Source organism: Somniosus microcephalus, chromosome 2 (genome assembly GCF_052327205.1).
Source record: "Somniosus microcephalus isolate GS21.2 chromosome 2, FLI_Smic_1.0, whole genome shotgun sequence".
In the NCBI taxonomy this organism is placed as follows: domain Eukaryota; kingdom Metazoa; phylum Chordata; class Chondrichthyes; order Squaliformes; family Somniosidae; genus Somniosus; species Somniosus microcephalus.
In genome coordinates, this window is record NC_140988.1 from 339,146,971 (window position 1) to 339,156,095 (window position 9,125).

At 59.5% G+C, this 9,125-nt stretch overlaps 1 long non-coding RNA gene across 1 annotated transcript in view; it reads right to left on the bottom strand.

The window, feature by feature from the left end:
- Positions 1 to 4,279, bottom strand: part of LOC147123635 (uncharacterized) — a 13,498-nt gene extending 9,219 nt beyond the window's left edge. Inside the window, exon 1 of the long non-coding RNA XR_015074975.1 lies at positions 3,949 to 4,279. This is a non-coding gene — a long non-coding RNA (uncharacterized LOC147123635). The remainder of the gene's footprint in view (positions 1 to 3,948) is intronic.
- Positions 4,280 to 9,125: the final 4,846 nt, after the last annotated feature.

Consider the following 9,125-nt stretch of genomic DNA (forward strand, 5'->3'; position numbering starts at 1 on the left):
ATGGGGAGATAAGAGAGAGAGAGCGACTGAGGGGGAGAGAGAGAGCGACTGAGGGGTGAGAGAGAGAGAGATGTGGAGAGAGAGAGAGAGGGAGAGACTGGGGAGTTAGAGAGAGAGACTGAGGGGGGAGAGAGAGAGAGACTGAGGGGGGAGAGACAGAGCGACTGAGGGAGAGAGAGAGGGAGACTGAGGGAGAGAGAGAGGGAGACTGGGGGAGAGAGAGAGAGATAGGGAGAGAGAGAGAGACGGGGGAGAGAGAGGAGAGAGACTTTTTCGAGGGCATGTTGTTGTTGGAAGAGAGAGAGCGAGTGGGGGGGGGGGAAGAGAGAGAGCGCGACGGGGGGGAAGAGAGAGAGCGCGACGGGGGGAAGAGAGAGAGCGCGACGGGGGGAAGAGAGAGAGCGCGACGGGGGGGGAAGAGAGAGAGCGCGACGGGGGGGAAGAGAGAGCGCGACGGGGGGGAAGACAGAGCGCGCGACGGGGGGGAAGAGGGAGAGCGCGACGGGGGGGAAGAGAGAGAGCGCGACGGGGAGGGGGGAAGGTGGCCCGATGGACCCCTGCGAAGGAAGAAGCTAAGCTCTCCCACCCCTTCACTCTTTCCCTCCCTGTCCCACCCCTTCACTCTTTCCCTCCCTCACCCTCTCTCTCCCTCCCCCGTCTCTCCCTGCTTTACTCTCCCTCCCCCTCTCTCCTCACGCTCTCCCTCCCTCCCCCTCTCTCTCCCTCCCCGTCTCTCCCTGCTTTACTCTCTCCCTCCCTCCCCCCCTCTACCTGCCCTCCCCCCTCTCGCTCCCCTCCCCCCACCCTCCCTCGCTCCCCCACCCTCTCGCTCCCCCACCCTCTCGCTCCCCCCACCCTCTCTCCCCTCCCCCCACCCTCTCCCCTCCCCCCACCCTCTCCCCTCCCCCCACTCTCCCTCGCTCCCCCACCCTCTCGCTCCCCCCACCCTCTCTCCCCTCCCCCACCCTCCCTCGCTCCCCCACCCTCTCGCTCCCCCCACCCTCTCTCCCCTCCCCCACCCTCTCTCCCCTCCCCCCACTCTCTCTCCCCTCCCCCCACTCTCTCTCCCCTCCCCCCACTCTCTCTCTCTCTCCTCCCCTCCCCCTCCCTCTCTCTCTCCTCCCCCACCCTCTCTCTCTCCTCCCCCACCCTCTCTCTCTCCTCCCCCACCCTCTCTCTCTCCTCCCCTCCCCCTCTCTCTCCTCCCCCACCCTCTCTCTCTCTCTCCTCCCCACCCTCTCTCTCCTCCCCCACCCTCCCTCTCTCCTCCCCCACCCTCCCTCTCTCTCCTCCCCCACCCTCTCTCTCTCCTCCCCCACCCTCTCTCTCCTCCCCCCCCCACCCTCTCTCTCCTCCCCCCCCACCCTCTCTCTCCTCCCCCACCCCCTCTCTCCTCCCCCACCCCCTCTCTCCTCCCCCACCCTCTCTCTCTCCTCCCCCACCCTCTCTCTCTTCTCCCCCACCCTCTCTCTCTCTTCTCCACCACCCGCTCTCTCTCTTCTCCCCCACCCCCTCTCTCTTCTCCCCCACCCTCTCTCTCTCTCTTCTCCCCCACCCTCTCTCTCTCTCTCCTCCCCCACCCTCTCTCTCTCTCTCCTCCCCCACCCTCTCTCTCTCTCTCTCTCCCCCCCGCGATTTCCCGAGACTCTCCCCCCCGCGATTTCCCGAGGCTCTCCCCCCGCGATTTCGAGGCTCTCCCCCCCCGCGATTTCCCGAGGCTCCCCCCCCCGCGATTTCCCGAGGCTCTCCCCCCGCGATTTCGAGGCTCTCCCCCCCCGCGATTTCCCGAGGCTCCCCCCCCCGCGATTTCCCGAGGCTCTCCCCCCGCGATTTCGAGGCTCTCCCCCCCGCGATTTCCCGAGGCTCTCCCCCCCCCGCGATTTCCCGAGGCTCTCTTCCCCCCCCGCCCCCCGCGATTTCCCGAGGCTCTCCCCCCCCCGCGATTTCCCGAGGCTCTCCCCCCCCCGCGATTTCCCGAGGCTCTCCCCCCCCCGCGATTTCCCGAGGCTCTCTTCCCCCCCCGCCCCCCGCGATTTCCCGAGGCTCTCTCTCCCCCCCGCGATTTCCCGAGGCTCTCCCCCCCCCGCCCCCGCGATTTCCCGAGGCTCTCCCCCCCCCGCCCCCGCGATTTCCCGAGGCTCTCTCCCCCCCGCCCCCCGCGATTTCCCGAGGCTCTCTCCCCCCCGCCCCCCGCGATTTCCCGAGGCTCTCTCCCCCCCCCCCCCCGCGATTTCCCGAGGCTCTCTCCCCCCCCCCCCCCGCGATTTCCCGAGGCTCTCCCCCCGCGATTTCCCGAGGCTCTCCCCCCGCGATTTCCGAGGCTCTCTCCCTCCCGCCCCCCGCGATTTCCCGAGGCTCTCTCCCTCCCGCCCCCCGCGATTTCCCGAGGCTCTCTCCCTCCGCCCCCCGCGATTTCCCGAGGCTCTCTCCCTCCCGCCCCCCGCGATTTCCCGAGGCTCTCCCCCCGCGATTTCCCGAGGCTCTCTCTCCCCCCCGCGATTTCCCGAGGCTCTCCCCCCCCCGCCCCCGCGATTTCCCGAGGCTCTCTTCCCCCCCCGCCCCCCGCGATTTCCCGAGGCTCTCCCCCCCCCGCGATTTCCCGAGGCTCTCCCCCCCCCGCGATTTCCCGAGGCTCTCTTCCCCCCCCGCCCCCCGCGATTTCCCGAGGCTCTCTCTCCCCCCCGCGATTTCCCGAGGCTCTCCCCCCCCCGCCCCCGCGATTTCCCGAGGCTCTCCCCCCCCCGCCCCCCGCGATTTCCCGAGGCTCTCTCCCCCCCGCCCCCCGCGATTTCCCGAGGCTCTCTCCCCCCCCCCCCCCGCGATTTCCCGAGGCTCTCCCCCCGCGATTTCCCGAGGCTCTCTCCCTCCCGCCCCCCGCGATTTCCCGAGGCTCTCCCCCCGCGATTTCCCGAGGCTCTCCCCCCCGCGATTTCCCGAGGCTCTCCCCCCGCGATTTCCCGAGGCTCTCCCCCCCGCGATTTCCCGAGGCTCTCCCCCCGCGATTTCCCGAGGCTCTCCCCCCGCGATTTCCCGAGGCTCTCCCCCCGCGATTTCCCGAGGCTCTCCCCCCGCGATTTCCCGAGGCTCTCCCCCCCGCGATTTCCCGAGGCTCTCCCCCCGCGATTTCCCGAGGCTCTCCCCCCGCGATTTCCCGAGGCTCTCCCCCCGCGATTTCCCGAGGCTCTCCCCCCGCGATTTCCCGAGGCTCTCCCCCCCGCGATTTCCCGAGGCTCTCCCCCCGCGATTTCCCGAGGCTCTCCCCCCGCGATTTCCCGAGGCTCTCCCCCCGCGATTTCCCGAGGCTCTCCCCCCGCGATTTCCCGAGGCTCTCCCCCCCGCGATTTCCCGAGGCTCTCCCCCCCGCGATTTCCCGAGGCTCTCCCCCCGCGATTTCCCGAGGCTCTCCCCCCCGCGATTTCCCGAGGCTCGCACCCCCCGCGATCTCACGAGGCTGTGTGCTGGCGTCACGGGGGCCGTGCGCATGCGTGCCGGCGTCAAGGCATGCGTGGTTGCCGTTTAAAAAAAGAAGCCAGAGCGGGCTCTCGCGGGCGGGCGGCGCATGCGCGGTCAGTGCCAGCACCGCGAGGCGGCCCGCGGGGAGTAGGCAGGGAAACCCCGCGGGCTGGCGGCCGTTAGAGCGGCTCACTTCGGGCCCCGACACCGTCAAACCTGAGAGGGGGAAGTAGAGAGAGACAGAGAGGGAAGAGGAGAAGGAGAGAGAGGGAAGAGGAGAAGGAGAGAGAGGGAAGAGGAGAAGGAGAGAGAGAGAGGGAAGAGAGAGAGATAGAGAAATTTTTGGAGCTTCAGGCCTGCCTGCAGCGGGCCTGGAGCCCAGCACCGAGTCCCCCCTGCGCGAGGGTGAGGAGGAGGGAGGGGGGGTTGCTAAACACAATATAAAACTGAAATAAATTGTTAATTAATTCCCTAACACATAATTCAAATATTTACCTCAGTTCCCTAACACACAGAAAGTGTGGGGGGAAAAATCGTGGAAAATCAAGATGGCGGCCACTCACCTCGGTTCAGAAGGATAAGGCCCGCCCACACACGCACCGATTGGTCGACCGGTCAGGTCACCCAAGCGTAGGATTGGTCAATCGTCGAGTCACTCGACACTCAACTGTAGGAAGACCTCGACGTCACACGGTCGCTAATGAGATGCTAATGAGCGGAACGCTGAACGTTTTTGGGATACCGCGGGCGGGATTTTTGTCCGGCCGAAACGTAAATACGCCGATGACCGGTCCGGAATCGCAAGCTTTCTTTTGAGGCGACGCGCGCGTCGATACGCTCTGTAACTTCCAAACGCATCGAGACCAGGCGGACAGACAGACAGAAAGACAGACAGACAGACAGACAGACAGAAGAGCCGCTTTATATATATAGATGTGATTTAAAAAAAAAATTATTTGAAGATTTAGTGATGTTTTGGGGCTTATAGTATTTATAAGTTTGACAGGTCTTCCTGTCAAACTTATGAATGAAGCATTCCCTGCTACCATTGGCTCTCCATGGCCCACGTGATCCCAGGGAATGCATCGAACTAACTGCGTCCCTGGGATACGCAAGCACTGCGCGCTGGCAGTTGGAGGAGGCCCAGGATCGCAATTCCATGCGGGTCCACAGCTCAACGGCCGGCGCGCAAGGTAAGTGCAGGTCGGGGGCTTGCACCCGCGGGAAGCCCCCAACCCGAATTTCTGGGCCAATACCTCCAATTTTTGAGTCCAAATCATTTATATATAGTTATGGTCTCAATGGTGTGCTGAAATGGGGCTTGAACAAACTGACTCAGTAGCACTCCAGCAACTGTGCCAAGTCGAGATGCGTTCCAAAAAATATCCAGCCTCTGTTTCCGTGCTTTCACCAAGACCTCGTACCATGCAGGATTATTGACTGGACACTGGACTCATACATTCCCCTTTTCACATCTCATGTTAATGCAGTAGCTTGTGGTTACTCTTGTATCAACTTAAAAAAACAAGCTGGTGATGGACCAAATGTTTCATAACAAGTGACAATTCCCTCCTCAGAGGGTTGTTTCAGCTCGGTGCCATACTATATTTAGTCGTTTTACCAGCCCGAATGAATAATTATGGTACCTGCCAGTTTATTTGCATTTCTCCTTGACGGTTTCACAAGAAAAAAACCCCAGTGCAGATTACATTAACTGAGAATACTTTTCTGGACAACTGAAGAATCTGTCATTGCGTGGATAAATATTTCAGATTTAATCTTGCGCAGGCAGCGTGGAGTTCATATGTGGGCGTCGCATGATCAATAGAATTTTGCACCCACAGTTCAGTGATACAAGTTGCCAGATTAGTATCTTTCGACAGTACAGGAAGAATTCTGGACAAACGTACCGTAAATTGTGGTGTATTCGTTGCACTGCTGCAAAAGTCCAGTTTTTCAAGATTGCAATGGCCTGTGAACCTATGATCTGTACTGTGGCGGAGCCACCAAGAGACTCAGGGCAATTAGTAATAATCTCTTTAACTACAGTGTAGTGCAGCTGTGGACTGCACCTTTAAACTGTCTGTTAACTATACTGTATGTACTCCTGCACTCTGCGTGATGACGTCATGACGCCGATCACGTGACCGCCAGTGGCGCGAAGAACGCGATGACGTCATGACGTCAGCTTCCAGAACCTTCCAGCAGTCGTCGAGTGCCCTGCAACCTGAACAGACCTGTGTACATCTTCTCCTGTAGTTTACTAGCTAACTTCGTTGTTTATTAAACTTTGTTATTTTGATTCACTGAGTCGAACTCCATTATTCGGATAGGAACCCCCGTTCCTACATTGGTGACCCCGATCTCGTCGGACAACTTTCGTTGAGATTCCATAATGAACACGAATGCCGTCGCCCTCAAACTGCCGCAGTTCTGGGAACAGCAACCAGCAGCATGGTTTTTCCAGGCAAAAGCCCAGTTACAGCGGATTCGACCCGTTATTACTACGTGGTCTCCGCTCTCGACAGCACCACGGCCTCGCGGGTCGTCAGCCTCCATGGCAATCCACCGGCTGAGGGCAAGTATGAAGCTCTAAAAACTCGTTTGCTACAGGTGTTTGATCTCAATAAGTCGGAGCGCGCACGCAGGCTTATTTCTATGCCCGGCCTCGGGGACTCAAAACCATCGGAACTGATGAGCCAGATGCTCACACTTTTGGGTTCGGAGCCCCAATGCTTTTTGTTCCGAGAACTCTTCCTCTGCCAGCTACCTGAACCAGTTCAAGCGGCCTTGGCCAATTCTGCCATCACGGACTGTGCTGAGCTCGCTGCAGAGGCAGACAAGATATTTACGGTCACACAGCAGTGTTGTGCAGCCACGAGGCGCCCTTCCCCCACGCGAGCGAAGCCCAGCCCTCCTCCAGCAGGCTGGTGCGCGTACCACGCACGTTTTGGCGCCAAAGCTCGATGCTGCCGTCCTCCCTGCAGTTTCTCCCCGAAAAAAAGACTTCAGCAAGCCCGTGCTTTTCGAGACGGACAGCAGGGTCTGAAAAACACGTTCAGGTCGCCATGGCGGTCGGTTCAGCGGGAAAACTCCTTTACATTACGGATTCCATGACGGGGTGACGATTCCTGTGCGACACTGGTTCCCAGTGCAGTATTCTACCAGCTTCAAAGCTGGATCTACAATCCGGCGGGCACGGTCCTTCCCTCGTGGCAGCTAATGGCGCGGCTATTCGCACGTTCGGAAAACGGACAGTCAATTTAACCTTCGCCGGACAGCGTTTTGTGTGGGAGTTTATTACAGCTAAGGTCTCGCATGCCATCCTGGGGGTCGATTTCTTCTGTGCCAATGGTTTTCTGGTCAACGTCCAACACTGCCGACTCATTAATGCGTCCACTTTCCACGCGGTGCCCTGCCACCGCAGCACCGCCGTGTCCTGGTCGGTCGCATGTGCGGTTCCATCGCAGGACGGGTTTACGCGCCTACTCGGCGAGTTCCCGGAGCTCACCAGGCCGGCTTTTTCGGCTGCAGTCACGAGGCACGGTGTGGCGCATCACATCACCACAACAGGATCGCCTGTTTACGCTCGGGCGCGAAGATTAGAACCCGGCAAGCTTGCAGCTGCAAAGGCTGAGTTTCAGACCATGGAGCGCCTCGGGATCATCCGACGCTCCGACAGTCCTTGGTCCTCCCCACTGCACATTGTACCTAAACCAGGCAGCGGATGGCGGCCTTGCGGTGATTACAGACGCCTAAACGAGGCCACTACACTGGACAGGTATCCAATACCCCATATACAAGATTTTTCAGCACATCTGGCGGGCAACTCCGTATTTTCCAAAGTGGATCTCGTCCGCGGATATCACCAAGTCCCTGTGCACCCTCAAGACGTCCCCAAAACAGCGGTCATCACTCCGTTTAGGCTGTTTGAGTTCCTCCGAATGCCGTTCGGTTTGAAAAGCGTGGCTCAGGCCTTCCAACGGCTAATGGACTCTGTATTACAGGATCTGCCTTTTATTTTCATTTACTTGGATAACATTCCCATTACCAGCAAGGATTCGAAGGAACACATGGTGCATTTACGCACACTCTTTGCCCGTCTCAGCCAACATGGCCTTATCATCAACCCAGCCAAATGTAAGTTTGGGGTAACCAGTATTGACTTTCTGGGGCACAGGATTACCTCAGAAGATGCCGTTCCACTGGCCACCAAGGTAGAGGCAGTTACGGCATTCCCGCGGCCTCACACAGTCAAATCCCTTCAGGAGTTTCTGGGGATGGTGAATTTTTATCATCGTTTCATCCCCAAGGTAGCCCAGTTAATGTAGGCCCTGTACGAAGCACTCAAAGGGAAGTCGGGCAAGGACGTTATCACTTGGACACCGCAGATGGACCAGGCGTTCCTTGACACCAAGGCGGCATTGGCAGACGCAACTATGCTTGCACACCCACTCCCGGGCGCGACAGTCGCCCTCACTACGGATGCCTCCGACTACGCCATCGGGGTGGTCCAGGAACAATGGGTCGACGGAACTTGGCAGCCGTTGGCCTTTTTCAGCCGCCAACTGCGCAAGAACGAGCGAAAGTATAGCACTTTTGACAGGGAGTTGCTGGCCCTGTTTTTGGCCATCCGACATTTCCGTTTTCTCCTAGAAGGGCACCCGTTCACTGCGTTCGTGGACCACAAGCCGCTCACTTTCGCAATGGCCAAAATGGCAGAACCTTGGTCAGCTCGGCAGCAGCGCCACCTCACATTTATATACGAATTTACGACGGATTTACGGCACGTGTCCGGCAAGGATAATCTCGTGGCTGATTGCCTCTCCCGCGCTCCAGTCCAGGCAGTTCACCTGGGCATCGATTTCGTCGGATTGGCGGAAGATCAACTGGCAGATCCCGAAGTACAGGCGTTTCGGTCCACGCCTTCCAGTTGGCAGGTAGCCAATGTTAGGTTTCAAGCAGCAGGCACCACGCTCTTGTGCGACACATCCATGGGAGTGCCCTGGCCCATTGTACCAGTCGAATGGCGTAAGAAAATATTCCAGGCTATACACGGTTTATCGCACCCGGGGATGCGAGCTTCACAACGGCTCATGTCCCACAAATTTGTTTGGAAAGGAATGCATTTGGACGTCTGGGACTGGACAAACAATTGCGTCGAGTGTTAAAAATCGAAGGTCCATCGTTATGTCAAGGCTCCAGTGGCCACCTTCCCGGTGCCAGAACGACGTTTCGATCACATACACGTGGACTTAGTGGGTCCTCTTCCCGTGTCGCGGGGTTTCACGCATCTGCTGATGGTGGTGGACCGCACCACCACGTGGCCGGAAGCGATTCCCTTGGTCGCTACCACTGCAGCAGACGTCTCCAGGGCGTTCATTTCGTCGTGGATGGCTCGGTTCGGGGTGTCAGCCGACATCTCCTCTGACCAAGGTCCGCAATTCACGTCGGAGTTGTGGAACGCAGTTGCACAGGGCTTGGGTACCAAGCTGCACCGTACCACCGCTTACCATCCGCAGGCGAATGGCCTGTGCGAGAGGTTTCATCGATCGCTCAAGGTGTCCCTCCGTGCCAGCTTGCGTGGACCCAACTGGGTGGACAGACTCTCCTGGGTGATGCTAGGCATCCGCACAGCCCCCAAGGATGATCTCCAGTCTTCATCGGCTGAG